At 46.5% G+C, this 8,934-nt stretch overlaps 1 non-coding gene across 1 annotated transcript; it reads left to right on the forward strand.

Moving 5' to 3' along the window:
* Window positions 1-8,827: 8,827 nt before the first annotated feature.
* Window positions 8,828-8,934, forward strand: LOC120653136. The gene has a single exon (XR_005666817.1). It is a non-coding gene; the product is annotated as a small nucleolar RNA R71 (small nucleolar RNA).

Consider the following 8,934-nt stretch of genomic DNA (forward strand, 5'->3'; position numbering starts at 1 on the left):
TGGCTTCCGGGTACAAGGAAACAGCAGATGGGGTCGATGTAGAGGTTCAGTTTCTAGAACCTGGAGATTGGAGAGCCGATATCTTCAATTATTTGAAGGATTCGGCTCGGGGGGCACCCAGAAGGATAAGACTCAAAGCTATGAAGTATGTTCTGATAGGGGACGATATGTTCTACAGGACTTTGGAAGGACTGCTGCTTAAATGTCTGGGACCTTCAGAGTTGAATCGGCTTTTACATGAGATTCATGAGGGAGCCTGCAGTACTCATCAATCGGCTCATAAGATGAAGTGGCTGATTAGGCGATCGGGATATTACTGGCCTACCATGCTTGAGGACTGCTTCAAATATTACAAGGGATGTCAGGCATGTCAGAGATTTGGCAAGATTCAGATGGTGCCGGTGTCAGTAATGAATCCTATCATTAAGCCATGGCCATTCAGGGGTTGGGCCATGGATATGATTGGCCAGATCAACCCGCCATCCAGCAAGGGTCACCAATTGGTGTTGGCTGCTACGGATTATTTCATGAAATGGGTAGAGGCGGTACCCATGAGGTCGGTGGCGTCAAAAGATGTGATCAGTTCCGTTAAAGAGCACATCATTCATAGGTTCGGGATTTCCCAGACCATTATGACCGATAGAAAATCGGTCTTTATATCGGAGGAATTTAGGAAGTTCACCGATGACACGGGGTTTAAGCTGATCAGATCATCCTCATATTATGCCCAGGCTAATGGACAGGCTGAAGCATCCAACCAGAGCCTTATCAAGCTGATCAAGAGAAAGATCGATGAATATCCTAGGCGCTGGCATGAGGTGTTGTCAGAGGCTTTGTGGGCATATCGTATTTCGTGTCACGGATCCATCAAGACGTCACCATACCATTTGGTCTACGGTCAAGACGCTGTGTTGCCATGGGAGATCACGGCTGGATCGAGGCGTGTTGAGTTCCAGAATGATCAGACGGCTGAGGAATATGCATCCTTGATGAGCGACAATGTGGAGGATCTTACAGAGCTGAGACTTTGGTCACTGGAGAAGATTAAGGAAAACAAGGCTAAAGTCGCTCGTGTATACAACAAAAAGGTCAAGCCAAAAAAATTCCAGGTTGGAGACCTGGTTTGGGAGGCAGTGTTACCATTGGGAACTAAAGATAGAAAGTATGGTAAGTGGTCTCCAACTTGGCACGGGCCGTACAAGGTTGATCAGGTCTTGCCTGGAAATGCATACATGCTTGAGGAATTGGATGGTGTCAAGTTTCCTGTGGCTGTCAATGGCCAACACCTCAAGAAATATTTCCCGAGCATGTGGGAAGGCGAATGACAAGAGCCAATAAAATCCATCTGGCTGTATTATGAGAGGCCAACACATTGAGTTGGCCGGTAAAAAAAAGAGAGGGGCCAACATGTTGAGTTGGCCGGTAAAAAAGAGAGAGAGGCCAACACGTTGAGTTGGCCGGTAAAAAAAAGAGAGAGGCCAACACATTGAGTTGGCCGGTAAAAAAAGAAAATAATATATATATGAGAAGCAAGGCAGCCAATGTGTAACCATCGACTTAAGATGTTGTTAATGGGTACGAGTTTGAGATTTAACAGGCAACATTAAATGTTTTCTGAATTGTTCTACTAATTCAGAAACCCATCTATGGCATGGATGGCTTCTGCGCGTACGGCGTCAGCTCTTGCTATGATCGCTTCGTCGTCCTTGTCATCACTTGTTACTATTTGTTGACTCAAGGTGCTTATCTCTGCGAATTCTGCCCGTATCTGCTCGGTCATTTCTTGGGCTTCTTGCTTGGAGTTTGCAATCAAGGCTTTCTCCTCTTGAATCAGTCTCTGGGTGGTACGGACCTTTTCTTCAAGTTCCACCAGTTTTTTCTCCAGGAGATTGAGTCGCCTTGTACTCGCGGAGATATCGGCTTTGGTGTCCAGAGTTGCTTTCTTCTGGTTGAGCATTTTGCACTTTTGAGCGATGTCGGCTTTCGGAGGGATTTGAGAGTAACGTAACTCTATTCTCTATTGTGCTGCTTTCACCTCTGCCCGAAAGAAGGGAAGATGGCCGGCTAGCTAGAGCTTGACCTGAAGTGACTCTGGGAGTTGGGATTCTATTTGCTCGAGGATTTCCTTTATTTCACTGGAATCATCAACCAGGGTACTGATTGGAGCAGATAACAGATTTTTGATGTGTTGAAGCTGATCTGCGAGGTCAATCGGCTGCCGTGAAGATGGTACTTTCACTCCAGGGGCAACCAGACCCATTGATGCTGGGTCAAAGGAGAGCAAATCTGAAATATTAAAGCCCTGTGGAGATATTGGAGTTAGTTTTGGGAACAAAGTGCATTAATGGAGTTATAGGCTGATTTAGAATCGGCTCTTGTAGTGTTACCTGTTCTGAGGAAGAAGCAATGGTCGGTCCGACTGCGATCGGTCCAGTTGGGTTTGAGGCAACAAGGGCATCGGTTATGTTAGCCTGTTCGTCATGCACCTCCATCAGAGCATCGGGAGTTTCAATTGTTCCAGTGTCGGCTTCATGAACGGTGGTTTCATGTTGTGCTGGGCTTCCAGTACTAAGGATGTCTTCAGCTGCGTCCTGGAAATAGGATTATAGTCGACCATAATATATATGTATAAGGAAGAAGTTTCGAAAAGATGAATTACCTGGTTGGTGTTAGATTCTGATGGACTCGGGGAAGGTTGTGCTTTTTTCTTGATGACTCGTCTCGCGATGATCTTTCTTTTCTTAGTCGGGACTCGGGGGGCAACACTTACAGAGGTTTGTCTCCGCTTAGAAGCCGACTGGGGTAAGCCTGGCTGAACAGCCATTATTACTTTCTTCATTGATGGCGATCCCTTGCAAAAAAAAGAACATCAAGGGCGGTTGGAAGGAAGTGGAATGGCTCCCCGTTACTGGTCACGAGTTCTGGATCATCTTGTTGCTGTAAGCAAGGTGAGCAGGATTAGCCAAGTAAAGGGTTAGAGGACTTAGAAAGAATAAGTGCACGGATTCAGTACCTCTTCCTCGGGGATTGCATATTCAGGATCAATTTGCTGCTGTAGAGGGCATAAAGCTTTTCTGAATACATGAGTTTTTCACATTCCCCACCATGTGCTAAAGTCGATTGACGAGGGAGTAAAGGACAGATCGGCTGGTATTGGAATGTGGAGGTGGTCAAACATGCTGTAGCATCTTGAGCTGGTAAGACCATCGGGCAAATCGGCTCTACTTTCCACCAAGTGGTGAATATGGAAGTGGGGAGGGACTTGTCCTAAGCCAAATTGCCGAGCTGCTACGACTGGTTGATAGGTTTCATAACCTGGTTTGATAATTCTGTTGGAAGTACTTATGCCAACAGGGAGGAAGCCGAGTCGAATCATTAGGGAATATAGATGCCGAGTGCTGTCGTCATCGGCAAAACTATCCAGCCTAAAGGTAGTTGGGTTCTCAAAGGCTTCAGATTCAGTGAATGGAAAGTAGAGAGGATTGTCTAGACCTTTGTAGAAAACTCTAAACCAGTTTGCTGCATCTGTCGAGTTCAGTTTACTGCCAGGAAGGCTGAATAGGGCTTGTCCATAGCTGGTGCATCTAATTGGCTTGCCATTCTCGTCGGGGAAGGAATTCTTGGTTAGGCTTTGAAAGTTTAGGATCTGATGCTGAAAGTAGAGTTGTGCCCATAACTGAATAAACCACCAAGGGCCTCCAGTTCTGAGTTTCCTTTGGCTAAGCAAATTAGTTGTCATCAGGTGGAGACATCTGTATGTTTCTCCGAGAAAAAGTTTGCCTAGGCCGGTGCGATTGCCATGGGCCAGATGGTAGGCTAAAGGAAGGTAATTCTTAGTTGGAGCTAAGGAAGGACCACAGAAAATGAAATGTTCTAACCAAATATTTAAAAAGGTTGTGTGTTCCTTTTTAGTTACTGGATCTTTTGTCTTCATGTGCTGGTTCATGTAAGTACTCCAGTTTGTGCAGTCTGCCTTGGATGAAAGTTTGAAGGGGACTTCTACCATTCTGTGGGCAGCAGGATTAGGGGATCCAATGTCTAGGCCAGTGATCATGGTAATATTTAGCAGAGTAGGGGTCATGGGTCTGTGACCAAAGAGTAAGCAGTTCAGAGCGTCGGACCAAAAATAGCCGATGGTCTTCAAAAGGTTTACATCTTTATCAAGGGGCGATAATGATAAACTAAGTGCATCAGCTATGTTCAATTCCTGCCACAAGGGCATATGAGTTTTTGCTACTTTGCTATACCATGTAGTCCAGCTCTCGGGTGGATTAGGCCAGGCTCTTAAGTAGTCGGCCCAGGAATTTAAATCAATGTCTTGACTTACGAAAGGGATCCTATTCGCTTCACAGGAGAATGCGGCAGAAGGATGTCTGACACCTGGAGTTCAGAGATTCAGAAATTTATATATGGTGTCATATTTCAGAGTTTAATTCGTTTGGAGGTTTAATGAGTTGAAGAAAGTTAAAAGGACAGGCTGAATATTATCTTCAGGCCGCAGATTGCCGTATCGTCGATTGAAGAACACGCTGTTTGAGCTACGGAGTCCGCCATGGTTCGCATCTGCTGACTTAGGGTTTGGTTGTTTTGCGGGCTCTGGTTCGAATTTTGGATACTTTGTGAGTCTTCGCTCGAACTTATGGAGCTGGATTCTCGAATTGCGCTCGGATTTGGAGTGTCTATTTCGAGTTGGATTCAGAGTGGAAGTGATGTTCTGTTCTTATGCGGGTTGCTTCCAATTTTGAATTTCGTCGGCTCTTGGATATTAATAAAGCCCAGTGCGGTGCCATCGGCTTTTGGGGAGTGATCCGAGCGAGCGGGTTAAAAGATAAGAGACTTCTTGAAAGTTGAATTTTATAAGCAAAAGAGCCGATCTGATAAAGGATGAATCCTTCGGCACTACACTATTACTCCTACAATACTACCTACATCTACTGCTCGTAGGTACCTAGGTACCTACGGTGCTTGGGGCTTCGCGCCGGCGCGTCCCCACCGTCGCTGTCGTCGCCGTCGTCGTCGGCGCTGCTGCCGCCACAGGCCTCGACGTCGCTGCTCCGGCCGCCACCGCCGTTGCTTTCTTCTTCGCTGTCCTCTTCGGAGGACCCGAGGAACTGGAAGGCGTTTCCGACCGTCGGGTCATCGCCGCTGGAAGGGGAGCCAATGAAGTTGGAGCCGGAGGAGGAGGAGATCGCCATGGCTGCTGTAGGTTTGGGTGTTCTGCGCTGTTTGGCTTTGGGAGGAAGGTGAGTTTGTGGTGAAAGGAGTCGATTTGGGGTGAGATTAAGTAGTAAAAAAATGGAAGATGGATTGGCATTTTTACATTCTGCGAGGAGCCAGCTGCAGAGACGTTGCGTCTTCCATGGTGGTTGTAGTACGTTTTAATGAGCATCAACAGGAAGATGAAGCGACGGAATGGTTTTGGAATTATCATTGCCAAAACCAGGGGACATGTGTTATCGCCATAAATTAACAGGGTTAATTAATGGGCCGCAAGCGAGTTGGGCTTAAAGCAGGAATTAAAGAAGGCTTGTGAATCGGCTCCTGCGTGAGTATTTGGGCCGAGTGGGCCATGTATCTTTAGATTTAGTTCAGTTTGGATTAGAAATAGAGTCTGATTTGGACACGTTAGTTTAGATTGTTTTCCAAGTCTCCAGACTATAAATATGTATCCTATGACATTCGTAAAGAAGGAGAACATCATCACGTTTTGCAACAACACCTTGGCACACTGCCGCCCCTAATTCTAGGGTTTCATCCAAGTAAGCGCCATGCTGCCCTGATCACTTCTTGTGATCGGGGCAGCATTGTTCTTGCCTTTACCTTGGTATTACTCGTATTGAAGCGTTTTTGATGGCGAGTAGTACTAGTTATCCTGATGTTCGTAGCATGACCTTTAGTAGATCTATTATGCTCTTGTTGTTTATCATCTACAAATATCATGTTACTTCTACGTGATCAAGTATTAATCTTAAGCTAATTCTCGTTGCGTAGAGTTAGTTGCGTAGAGATAACACCCTGCTTCTTTTCTATCTAGTAGATCTAATCTATTATGGTTCGTTCTTATACTTAAGAATTGGCTTAATATCAGCTAGGTTAGGCCTTGCTGGACGATCCGGCAGCGTATTAGATGCTTTGCCTTGATCTTAATGGGAATTGATCCGGGAATCGGCTTTTGCTTATTCTTAGGCCTCTGTTCTGGTTGAAGTACGGTTATCTATTATGTTCGTTAGGCTTAACTACGTGTAGGATGTTCCTATTTAGCAGTGAAGCTTTACCATCGTGGATTGGATTAGCTAGATTTAACCGAAGTAGTTCCTGCAGTTATTTCCTTTATCCATTGATATCCGGATATATAGATCTGATCCGACACCGGGACTCGATCGGCTCTTTGAAAGCCGATGCAAGAGTCGTCCCGGGGAGCCGACCACGGCTCGGACTAATATTTACACGTGTTTGTGCATGCAGGCAAATCGTCGAAAGCACGTTTGCACCTTCCTGATCGGGTATAGGTCAGGTGGCACGCCCTGCATCTCCGGAAGCATCGGCGTGTGCCAGGATCTGGACCGTTGACCGAGGGACCAGTGCCAGCCAACGCCCCGACAGCCTCCCGGCTCTTCGTGTTGCTTGTCGCTACTCGCCGGTGGGTTTTGACCGACAACAGCTTGCAACAAGAGCGAACAAGAACGAATGAGAACAACTCGATTCGGGTTACGTTAGTGATATGAAAATGAAACTCTTACCCGAATGTTGTTCCTCCAAGTGTGTAGACAATCTTGCAGCAAAGAAATGAGAGAGAGAGAGAGTTTTCTTGCAATCGAACTTGAGCCAAAATCCAATGAAAACCCGAGAACAAAGTTTGAGAGGGAGTGAGTGAATGAGAGTTCAGTGTGAGAGCTCAACACCCACCCCTCGGCCTCTATTTAAAGGGAGAATGGCCAGGCACCGTTGGAGAGGCAGGCCACAACGGTCACATAGCCATTGGAGAAGGTGGGGCCTAGGAGCCGTTGGCCCTGGGTTGGCTGGCCCTAGGGTAGGCCCCATGGTGCCCTCTTTGGCTAGTTGCTTTCTTAACGGTTATAAACTTTGAAAATTTGAGTGCCCGGCCAAACTTTGCCTCGAAAGATTTTCAAAAAAAAATATTTTTCAAAGGATTCCAATGCTCAGAAAATATTTTTGGATTTTTTATAAAAACAGAAAAGGTGATAGAAAAGATTCTAGCATGTAATGGTATTTTGAAAATTCAAATATGCAGTGGAAAAAATTTCAAAAGTCAAGAATAGCAAATTTGGCGGAAAATTAAATATGAGATAAGTACCGATTTACCTTCGGTAAGGGTTCGTCGTTTTGAGTCTGACGAGCGGGCCCTTTCTCCTGCACTGACTTACCATTGTTCAGCTCGTCCTGGAGAAGTGGACGAGGACGAACTCTCAACCTTATGCCACACCTTCTTTGATCGTCTTCTTTTGGATCGGGTGGTCGTAGGTTCATCAGGCTAGGGTTCGGGCGAACCCCAGAGCGCATGCCCTTCGCTATCCTGTTGTATCATGAAGCACTGCTCTTCCCTTTGCTTGAACCTGAAAAACATGTCCTCCATTCTGACGCGGAAACGGATTTCTCCTCTTCCAATGTCGATCCTTGCCTTGGCGGACCTTAGGAAAGGTCGCCCAAGTACGAGGTCGACTCCAAGGTCGCCTTCCATATCCATTACCACAAAATCGGCAAGAATGAAGGAGTCTCGTACTCGTACGAAGACGTGTTCGGCTATCCCTTCAGGATATCGAACTGTCGAATCTGCAAGCGGTACGAGCATAGTTGTAGGGGAAAGAGCAGGATAATCAAGTCCTTCGTATATTACCTTGGGTATTATGTTCACGCTTGCCCCCAGATCGCATAGACATTGCTCGAAGTGTTTGACGTAGATCGAGCAGCTGATCATGGGGACCCCTGGATCCTTTTGTACTGCTGCCACCATGCCATCCCAAACGTCGTTCCTTGGCGGGTTGTACCTTCCTGCATGGTTAGTGTGGGGAGCCCGCCGGGGAAGGTTGCCCCACCCGGTAGACACCATATTTGCGGTTTCAATGGGAGATTCGGGTTGCCCCGGAATCTTCCCAGACTCGGCAGCAGGTACGACAACAGCAATTTGAGCCAGTTGTGTTTCTATTATTTTGTTGAAACTTAACTGATTTTTCAAGGCAGAAGAAAGAGTTTCAACTTTTGTATTTATATTTTCTAAAACTTTATCATTGGCAGCAAGCTTTTTATTTAAAGATTCATTAATTTTAGCTTGGCCAAAGACGAGATCTCTCAAGGAGGGTTGGTTTGAATTAAAATTCGAATTGAAATTTGAGTTGAAATTATTACCTCCTCCTTGGAATGGTGGGCGTGCTTGACCCCACCCTTGGCCTCCTTGTGGACGGAAGCCGCTGTTGTTGTTGTTGATGATGTAGGCCGCATCCTCACGGGTCACGGGGGTAGTCATTCCCCGAGTGTCTACCATTACCACAAACCTCGCACGTTAATTACGAGTTCATGGCTTGGACAGGAACGAACATTTGTTGTTTGTTCCCTTCGTCGAGTTTCTTCAGTAGGAGGTCCATTTTGGCGGCGAGCATATCCATCTCCTTGACAGTATGCATTCTGCCCTTGGTTCGGGGCTGGGAACACTCCTCGTTCCAGCCCTGGTTGGCGACCATCTTCTCGATCAAGGCCTTGGCCTTTGGCAATGGTGAGATCAAGATAGGCCCCTCCAGCAGCAGCGTCCAAGCGGGCTCTTGATGTAGTCGTTAGCCCATTGTAGAAGCTTTGGAGTACGAGCCACTCGTCCATCCCATGATGAGGACAGGCGAGTATGTACTCTTGGAGTCTCTCCCAAGCTTCCGGGATGAATTCCATCCCTGTCTGCTGGAAACTTGATATTCTTCCTCGCAAGAC

This window comes from Panicum virgatum, chromosome 9K, assembly GCF_016808335.1.
Source record: "Panicum virgatum strain AP13 chromosome 9K, P.virgatum_v5, whole genome shotgun sequence".
In the NCBI taxonomy this organism is placed as follows: domain Eukaryota; kingdom Viridiplantae; phylum Streptophyta; class Magnoliopsida; order Poales; family Poaceae; genus Panicum; species Panicum virgatum.